The 10,166-nt window shown below is 34.2% G+C and overlaps 1 protein-coding gene across 4 annotated transcripts in view; it reads right to left on the reverse strand.

The window, feature by feature from the left end:
- The window catches only part of LOC120486623 (SLAM family member 5), a 29,058-nt gene extending 19,091 nt beyond the window's left edge, over positions 1-9,967 (reverse strand). For 2 of the 4 annotated variants that reach the window (XM_039682771.2, XM_039682768.2), the window contains exons 1-2: positions 7,783-7,866; positions 6,750-6,886 (exon numbers count right to left, since the gene is read on the reverse strand). The gene's annotated coding sequence lies outside the window, so the exon portion shown is untranslated. The other 2 variants (XM_039682769.2, XM_089121628.1) reach the window with 2 other exon arrangements.
- Between the last annotated feature and the right edge of the window lie 199 nt (positions 9,968-10,166).

The following is a 10,166-nucleotide window of genomic DNA, read 5'->3' on the forward strand; positions in this document are numbered from 1 at the left end:
GAACAGCATGGGGGTGAGTAATTAATGACTTAATTTTCATTTTTGGGTGAACTAACCCTTTAACATCCATAACCACGCCCCTCCAACTGACAGCTGCTGTGTGTTTGCGAGCGCCGAGCAAGCATTGATTGACAGCGTGTGTAAACTTGCGTCATCCTCCATTTCAGAATGAAACACCCATTTTTCTAGATCCAATCAGGTGCTAGTTAGAAAAAAAGCCACGCCCACTATTTTGCCTCATTTAGTATTCCGTTTCTCTCCGAAATACGTCACAACACTGGAGAAAAGTCGTTTGCAACTTCCGGTTCACGGGGACTTTAAGGTTTGAAGCTAGTGTGTTCCAAAACAATGACAAAATTCACATTTATGAGATGTAAGCATTCAAAACGTACAGTCTCTCACTTCTGTTAAAATGGATCAGGGATTTTTAGGACATCATCATGGACTTCAGCTTCTCATCACATCTTCTGTCCAATCAAATGCTCTCTAAAAACTAAAGCTCCGCCCCCGCGCTATAAACACTAACTGGCTAAAGCGACCATTGACACATCACGGAGAAACATGGGTTAGGCCGTGTGCGTTTTTCCACGCGCCTGGTGTTTGTTTTCAATGGGAGAGCCGCGTTTTTAGAACGCCATGAGCGTAACGAGGCGCTGAACGTTTTTTTCACGCTGAAGCGCTGAGAGCTCGCGATTTTACTGGTCGCCGCGAGTTGAAAAATGTTCAACTTTTGGTAAAACGCAGCGCTCATCATTGTCACCAGTCACCAGCCGTCCAATCACAGTGGAGGGGGCGGGGCTAATACCACACCGACCAACTGTCACAACATTCTTTCTGTACAACGACATCAACCAGCAGAGCCGAACAACATGGATAAATAATATTTTTTTAGTATGAAGCATTTACTGTAATAAATGCAGCGTTTTTTCCGTTGAGACGTTTCGTTGCTATGATACAGAATATCCGCAGCACTGTTTACTTGTAACTGATTTCGCAGATAATTTGTTTCATACTAAAAATAAATTTTTCATTCATTTTGTTCGGTTAGCTCTGCTGGTTGATGTCGTTGTACAGAAAGAATGGTGTGACAGTTGGTCGGTGTGGTTTAGTCCCGCCCCTCCTCCACTGTGATTGGACGGCTGGGTAAACAGTGACAGTGATGAGCGCTGCGTTTTCTCTTGACGACCAGTAAAAAAACACAGAGCTCTCAGCGCTTCAGCGTAAAAAAAACGCTCAGTGCCTCGTTACGCTCATGGCATTTAAAAAATGCGGCGCTCCCATTGAAAACGCTTGTGGCGTGCGGAAAAACGCTTGGTGGACACACGGCCTTAGAGTTGTGAGTTTGAATTTATCTCTACTATTGAATCCAACGTATCATCCGCACTCGGATTCGCTACCAAGTGCGACTTGGAGTCTGTGAGGTAAACTAAATGCTATTGGCTATTTGAAAAGGGGGAGGGGCTATTCAATATATCCCGCCTTATCTCCTGAAATTACGTCAACGCATCAAACCTGCGCCCTTCAAGGCACTTCAGTGAGACTTTAATAACAGCAACATTTACACTGCAAGGGTTTTTTCGTCTGCTTACGTTTAAATTCATTTATAACAGGTTGTGAACTTAAATACTTCATAAAAGATTATCATTTTGAACAACTTCAAGTAATTCCATACTGAGAGAGGAATGCTCTTCATGGAGAAGCTGTCAGTCAAACAACACACAGGTCAAACCAATACGACCAATAATGTTATATTTACAATTTCAGTATTAGCATCTTCACAACACTACGGAGGAACGTCCATGATGAAAACACCAGTATGATGTTATTCCTGACACTAATGTTACTCCAAACTGGTGTTGAAGCACTTTGTTTGTGGTTTAAAGTGTAAAAGGTTCAAATCCTGCGAGGTTTGATCCATGAAATATTACCGTTGTGTCCTTGATCAAACTCTGAATCTCAGGACCTGTAAATCTGTGGAAAGAGATTGGAGGAAAGCAGCGACAAAATGCCTAATATAGGTTTATGTAATGTATTTATATATATATATATATATATATATATATAATCTTTCATAATTATTATTGATTGTTGCATAAGCCTTACTGGCCTTACTATCATGTTTCACAGGCAAAAAGTTAATTGCTTTTCTTTTTATTTTGTTTTAACAAATGTCTTGTAACAATGTAACCTTTTATGAAGCATTTGAGATGGCATGCTAATCAGTTTGTTTGTTTTTTGCTTTTTTTTTTTTTTTACTGTGAAGTGTAGTTTTTTTTTGGGTTTAACCGGTATTAATGCACTTTTTCACATTATCTCTTTGTTATGGTTTCTCCATTTCATGTCTCTTTTAGTTCAAGAATGTTTTGCTTTGCTGTGATTGTCCACTGTTGTTATGTAATTATTTGTGTCATTTATCAGTATGTATTTTATAATATTATTACCATGTGATGGAAATAAGTGCTTTCGCTTGAACACACAGTCAATCCCCGGGTTTATCTGCCGGTCTCGCTGAACTGTGGCTTTCCTGGTTATAAGCCGGCAGGATTTACGAGTGGTCACATGGTGACTGTTATAAATGTTTTCAGAAAAGTCATTTCAGTGTCATAAAGTACTATAATATGTCAAACTCATCACAAAAGCCTGAACCACGACCTTAGTAGAATACAGACCTTTCTCCTCTCTCTCTCTCTCTTTTTTTAAATTTACTTTGCATCCGTCAATGAAAATGTGCAAAGTTTTCCTTTTCTCTAAAAAATAAATCTAAAGATACGTGTATGTTCATGTGATAAGTGCAATTAAAACTGATAGACTGATTCACTTATAACGGCTGAAGTCTTTTATTATCATATTTTGGATTTTTAAAAACCTAATTTTATGATGCTGTTATGCAAAATTTAGGCATTACGTTTGTAAAAAATATTTTAGATTTAGCTGTATACTTCAGAAAATCTTACATTGGATCAAAAAAATAATATTTTAATAAACATTTAAAAACAAATTAGCAGTAGGCTGTTTATTAGACAAAGAAGAATGAGCTTAATGGTAATTTAATAACATAAAATAACAAAAAAAAAACATAATTTAATAACATAAAAATGTATAACGTTTCGTGAGCGAATTTCTTGAACCGATTCTTTTAAATCAACTGGTTCACAATAAATAATATTCATTTGTGGATTTGACTGATCTAGGGGATTAAACTTGCAGTAAATAACAACAACTAAGGCTAATTCCGATTGATTTGGTAATTGAGTCATTACTAGTGGGTTACCATGATCTTCATTTTTATTTTAATTTTTTATATATTATGCATTATTCATGTTAATTATGAACCTGTAATTAGTAGTTCTTAGTATTCTGAATGGCAGGAATGAAAAGAAAAACAGATATTAATTGATTAGATAATAGTGATCTATACGTCATTCAACTGAGCGGTATTACTTACTAATTCGTTATTTTTTAATAGTAAAATTAAATTATACATTTATAATAAGTGTTAATGGTGCGTTACTCATATGTTCCTAAGTAATTAGTCATTATTGACAGAACAGTATTCTAAGTGTTACGGTTGATTTCAAGTCAGACTGTGATGTTCATAAATAACAGGACAAGAAGAATCAAACTTCATTACTTATATACTGTACATACTATACTTCAAAACATATTCATAATGGTCACTCTCTCTTTGTCCAGCCAACAGATCAAACCGTTTCTAAGGAAATCAAACCGAACCATTACACTATATTTTACCATGAAGAAAAATGTTTTTTTTAATTTTCAACATTATCAGTAATAAATGTTCTCTCTGTGTAACAATATTTAAGTGTGTGTGTGTGTGTGTGTGTGTGTGTTCTCTCTGATGCGAGTTTGTTGCCGACCAGCGTGATTGTTTTTGGTGGATGATCTTATTAGATCACATTTTTCATTTAAAGATCTTTAAACATTTAAAGAAAATGTTTCAAATGCTTGTTTTGTTCTGTTTGTGTTGGCAGTGTCTGATTTTATGAAGTAAAGATAATCACATCTGAACTGTCTTAAAAAACATTGTCTATTGAGTAGAGATCATTTCTGATGTTCTTCACATTAAATTTCGGTGAGGTCGATTTTGTGTAGTAACACTAGTTTATGATTGGCCGCTACTTTTACATAATAGCTGAAAATGCAGACACTTTAGTAGATGTCTAGTGTATTTGCGTAAATCAGCCTGAGGATGGCGCTATTGTGTTGACTGACAGACTCTAGTCTACACACACACACAAACATAAAATGTCAAAATTGCTGATATATCATTTACTACATTTGAATGTTGATTTAGCATAGGCTGTGTTTTTTTTTTTTTTTTTTTTTTTGGCAGCCTGCTCATGGGGTGGGCAGCTAGCGGATCGTTAGGAAAAATTAGATGAATGTGATCATTTATTTTTGGGCCTGAAATCACTGATACAACCTTTAACATGTAGGCCCTACACTATTTACAGGCTACATCCACATGAGCACGTTTAAAGGTGACCTATACTGTGAAATTGAATTTATGTTGGCATAGTTAAATAACAAGAGTTCAGTACATGGACATGACATACAGTGAGTTTCAAACACCATTGTTTTCTCCTTCTTACTTAAATCTCGTTTTTGAAAAACACATGAAAAACAGGCGAATCTCCACATAACACCGACCGGATTAATATGTACGACCCCTAATGTTTTATATATGCCAGCCCATTTTCAATGACAGACGAGACAGAAGTCGGTCAGTGTTTGGATGTACACATGAATACAAAAGTATTTTTAGTTCCTTCATCCGAGCCCCTGAAAAAACAACGGGTTAATTTTATTTTCTCTGGAAATTTCCAAACATTTCACCGACGACTGTTTCCTCAACTTGCCAAGGACCGAGCTGATGTGTAACTTAATTGTTGTTCAAGTTCAGACAGGTAAAGTTAACGTTAATCTTTCGCTCAAAATCGTTCAATACTGTTTATGCATCAATAAGTCAAGCCTATAACTGCCTCTGTCGCCAATTTATTTCTGTATTAGCACTTTTACTATTTTGTTTCTTCTGAATTTAATGTTAACAGCAAGACGGAACTAATTATTGGTTCCGCCCGGGCGCTTTTGAGCGACGCACTGAGAAAAACATTACCGCGAAGGAGACTGATGTTGGTTTTTTAAGGAATTGCTTAATGAAGGTGTGATTAAGGGTGGTAAAATCTAAAAAGTTCAGGCCTCCATTCTCAATTGAGTTCATAACCACAGATTTTTTTATATAATGGGTATTTATAAATATTACCCAAGTATTCTTTATCTTGTGACCAGATTTAATTGTGATATTGATACATTTTGTACATTTTGTGGTCTACATGAAACATTTTATCATTTATTTTGGAGTTGTCCTCATTCAGTTTGTTTTTGGTCTGATTTCTGCTCCTTTATTACGGCTCACATCATGCCCAGATTTCAACTCTGCTTCAAAAATGTGTTATTTGGTTTTTTCCTTTATGACCAATCTTATCGTAGGGAATACTACCTAATTAATCTTCTTCTTCTGTTAGCTAAATTTAGTATCCATAAATGTAAATTTGGTGGAAACAAGCCTTTGTTTTTAATTTTAAGAGCAGAAATTCAACAATACCTAAAAACAATACTGGGTTTGAAAAATAAGAAAGCTGCAAAATGTGTATCTATATGTAAACATTTTCACATTTTTGTTTAACTTAAGTTTGTCACTGCTTTGTTTGTCTTTTCTTGTTTTTTTTATTTAGTTTATTCAATGTACCCCTGACTGTAATTGTAATTCTTGAAAAAAAAAAAAAAAAGAGAGACTGATGTATCCGCTGTTATCGTGTTTAAGTGCATAAGTTTACAAGAAAATAGGCAGAAAGAAGATACAGAAGATTTGAAAGAATGTTTTAGCACCTCCATGTGATAAGCAGCAATGAGTTCTCACGGGTTGACCAGCATTAAAGCTCTGTATTGTATTCTAAACAAGACCTCTTGCCTCATGTCTGTCACTGGAGGAGCTACAAAGCCAGTGATTAAATATCAACTTCACATAGTTTCTTTTAGTAGGATGAAGAAAAAAAAATCGTATTTCAATTGTGAATAAATTATATACAGAAAGCGATTAAAGAACAATCTTTCCACACAGCCCGAGTTTATTTGGACACTTGCCAAACTCGTTATGAATTCAATGACGCAGGTTACACTGCAGCACTAACTGTATTTACATCATCGTGTCTGCTGCATTAGAGAGTAGAGAGACTGCATTGCAATGATAAGATCTTCATTCTCGCGATCGACAGACTGTACTCTGCTGCTCATCACAGCAACATTTTATTTTATGTGATGGGAATAGATCTAAATACTTCAAAAACATCTCACGATTCGTTAATCTTGATGGCTGTAATAGTAAAAACCTATAATAGCTGTAGTAAAATTATTCGAGAGAGTTTCACATGTCATACATAGCTATTTCATATGCAAGCATGTCAGCCAATCACAGCAGAGGCCGGTTACACACAGCAGACACGCCCCTTCAATCAGAGTGTTCAAAGCAGAGGCTAAAATCAGGCTAGGAAAAATGCCTTTTATTTCTAAATTATGACTATTTCGGATCTAAAAAAACATACTAACATTATAAGGGCAACCCAGGAAACATTATAAAATAATTTTAAAAAACATTGTAGGGTACCTTTAAACCAAAATAAATATGGTGAAACACGGGACGTGATGGTATGTTGTCCATTGAGGTTTACCTTGATGTTGAGAGTGGCGTGAGGGATCTCAGACATCATCATCAGTAGTGTGCCTTTGTGTATCAGGGTGTTTCAGCCTTTCAACACTAGACAGCTGCAGGATGAATGTAGAGTGTCTTCTATAGTATCAAGGTTATCTGTAAAATATAAAATATTGTGAATTATTTTGCATTAAAAGAAAGGCTCAGTAACTTGTCAGGATGATGTGGCATTCTAAATATAAAACTTTTTTCTTAATTAGGAATTAATATATGCAAAGACCAAAAAGAAAGAAATCTTAATTATAAAATAAATCTTAATAAATAAATAAATAAATCTTAATAATACTCCATTAATCAAGAAAATTAAAAATAAATTCGACACATGGCTAATGAGAGAATTATCTTCGAATTATTATTTGAAGGATTATCTAGACTAGTTTACGCATTGCAATCAATATCCCAAAACACATCAGATTACTGAGATAAATAAACATAAATATAATATAATTTCATTTGGAAAAATAAACTAATTCGACTAAATAAATGTACTTGATTTTGAAATATCTGATCTTAGGCCTATGTTTAAAATTAAATTGATATAAATCATATTCGTTCCAAAGATAAATTATGCTATTATATCCCTAATGTTACTTTTGAAAAAGTAGGCCTATGTGGTATTGCATTTCTCCTTAAATGTAATTTTAACATTAATAAGCTTCCCATAAAACTAATAAACAGGCACTGTTATCATGGATGATTGTGATTATTTTGGACTAATAAATATATTAAACACCAAAATAAGTCTCTCTTTTCAGTTAATTGGTTTGGGGGAATTTCTCTGTTAGTTATTTACTTATCCTGGCTCAGGTGTTTTAAAATCCGTCCTAACCTGTGAATGAAAATGGTTGCAACGCACAATTAAAGAGAATCTTTGCAGATTTTCCTCCCTCAAATATTAAACGTGCTCACACTACAATATATGAAAGTCGTAACACACTACAAAATGTTATTCAGTAACTTGTAAGATTATCGTGCCAGAGAAAGCAACTCACGTGATCTCACGCAGCGGACCGGAAGCGGAAAAGTGGATGTAAACAAAATACCTGTCCTTCATATCAAGTCATATTCGTGAAAAGGTTGTCGTGACCAAGGAAAGCGAAATCTTTAAAAAAATCATTCTTTTAACATTTAAGGATATTTCTAATGAATGGCGTCAGCGCTGGTTAATACAATGAATAATGCCATTGATCTCTAGTGAAGCAGAGCCCTGTAAATGGAGTTTAACATTCAAACTAAATATTAAAATAATTAAAAGCTTGTTTCATTACATCTATGTTTGAATGATTCCGCATTTTATATATATATATATATATATATATATATATATATTTTTTTTTTACATTTCGGTTGAATGAAGAGTTTAATGACTCACTCAAAGACAGTCGCTTGCCGCCATCTTGTGGCGTAACAGTGTAACTGCACTGAGTGTCGAGAATGTGCAGGGGCGAGCAATGCCGATACTGGAGAAATATCAGCAGAAAATCTCTCATAAAGTGAGATTCGAGGATCGGGATTAACTGTTATATAACAATGTATAAACAATCTTATTGTTATTTTTTTTATATAATTTTTTTATTTTTATTTTATTTATTTTTTTTTATCTCCACTGGCTCTACAGTGTATCATGTATTGTTTTTGTTAAGCAATAAATAATAATAATAATAATAATAAAAATATCCTAATATCCTCATCTTCTCTGTGCTCACATAAAAACAGCAATTTGAAAGGATTAGCGGGATTGAATTTAAAAGTTCAGAAATGTGAGCTTTTGGGCATAAAAACTGCAATGACTTCTTTATTCGCGGTATTGCTGTGAAAGAAAAGGTTTGATATAGGAGTTTATATAGCGAAGAACCAAAAAGAAAGATGCATTTTTAATTTTCAACCCCTTACGGATAAAATTCAGAAGAGTTTTAACCAGTGGCTACAAAGAGATCGCAGGCTTCTCTGCAGCTCAATCTGTTCAAATGGAGTCAAATCCACAGTAACATTATTTAAGTTTTTGTGGAAAAACTCAATTAATTATATTAGAAAATCATTTGAAATTAATATTAGTGAAAAGTGTGGTCTTAATATTTTGGATTTTAGTATTTAAAATTTCACCTTTAAAATTATTTGGATAAAACAGTTTAAAAGAACCCAGTGTCTTTAGGGAACTTTATTATTTTTCTCAGTGTGGTTGGATTTTCTTCTGTTATGCAACAACAAAATAAAAAAAAATTCCCGCAATATTATCTGCTTTTCATAAGCAGTCACTTATGGCTTGGTCTTTGATATTTAAGCACAACTTTTCACCTCATAAATATTTTATTTGTAATAGCTGTAATATTTTATACAAGAATAAAAATTAATATTTTTTTTCAGAATTAGTTTGATAAAGATATCTTGTTAGTCAGTAAATTAATCAATTCTCAAGGTCTGTTGTTTTCATGTAAGGAATTTCTAGATCATATATCCTGTTTCTCCCAAAATAATTTTCAATAGTTATGGGTTGAATCCCATCAGGTGCTCTGGCTTTATTGAGAGGATCTCTCTCAGTCTCTCTGAGTTTGGTCAATACTCCTGTTGGCAAACTGTGCTTCGCTTCTCCCAATAAAAACAATAATAGATCAATCCATTCACTAATTCAGCAAGACATTTTCGCCTGTGACCGCTTATTGGAGTAATTTAGTTGGTAATAGCCTATCTGTTGCGAAAAAAGTGTAGATGCTTCCACATCTCTTTTTTAACCAATGAAGTAAAAGAGATTTATTTTAAAATAATTCACAAATGCTACCCTGCAAATCACTATCTAAGAAAGTTAAAATAAGGATATTTCCTCCAGTTGCTCTTTCTGTGACAACTCTGACGAAACTGTAGTTCATCTTTTTTTGGTAGGCGAAAATGTTTTGTCAAGCTGTTTTAGGATTTATTACGTCTGAAATCTATGATGAAAGTGTGTTGTATTGAAAGGATTTGGAACAACTTGAGGGTGAGAACATGATGACAGAACAAACGGACATTAATTAATAAACATTTCATTTCAAACACTAGTATTTTATAGCTTATTGCTGCCTGCCATTATTTTGAAGCAGGATATTTCTTACCAGCGCTAGCCGTGACGTCACTTCCTGTGTATGGCGCCTCACTGTGGCCAAACCACGAACATCAACAGTTACTGTAACCAACTTTGAAATGTTCTAGTGCTGTTATTTTTAGTATAAGTTTTTAGTTTTCTATTAACCCTTTGCAAAGCTACAATAAGAGAGAAACTAATAAAGGTTATCAGGCGGAGGATCAAACAGAGCGACTGGTGAATTAACTACGATGACAGACACGGAGCGCCATCTAGTGGAGGAGCGTCGATACAACTCATTTTCTGCAATTAAAGAACGTT

Source organism: Pimephales promelas, chromosome 2, assembly GCF_988280905.1.
Source record: "Pimephales promelas chromosome 2, fPimPro1.hap1.1, whole genome shotgun sequence".
Taxonomy (NCBI): Eukaryota; Metazoa; Chordata; class Actinopteri; order Cypriniformes; family Leuciscidae; genus Pimephales; species Pimephales promelas.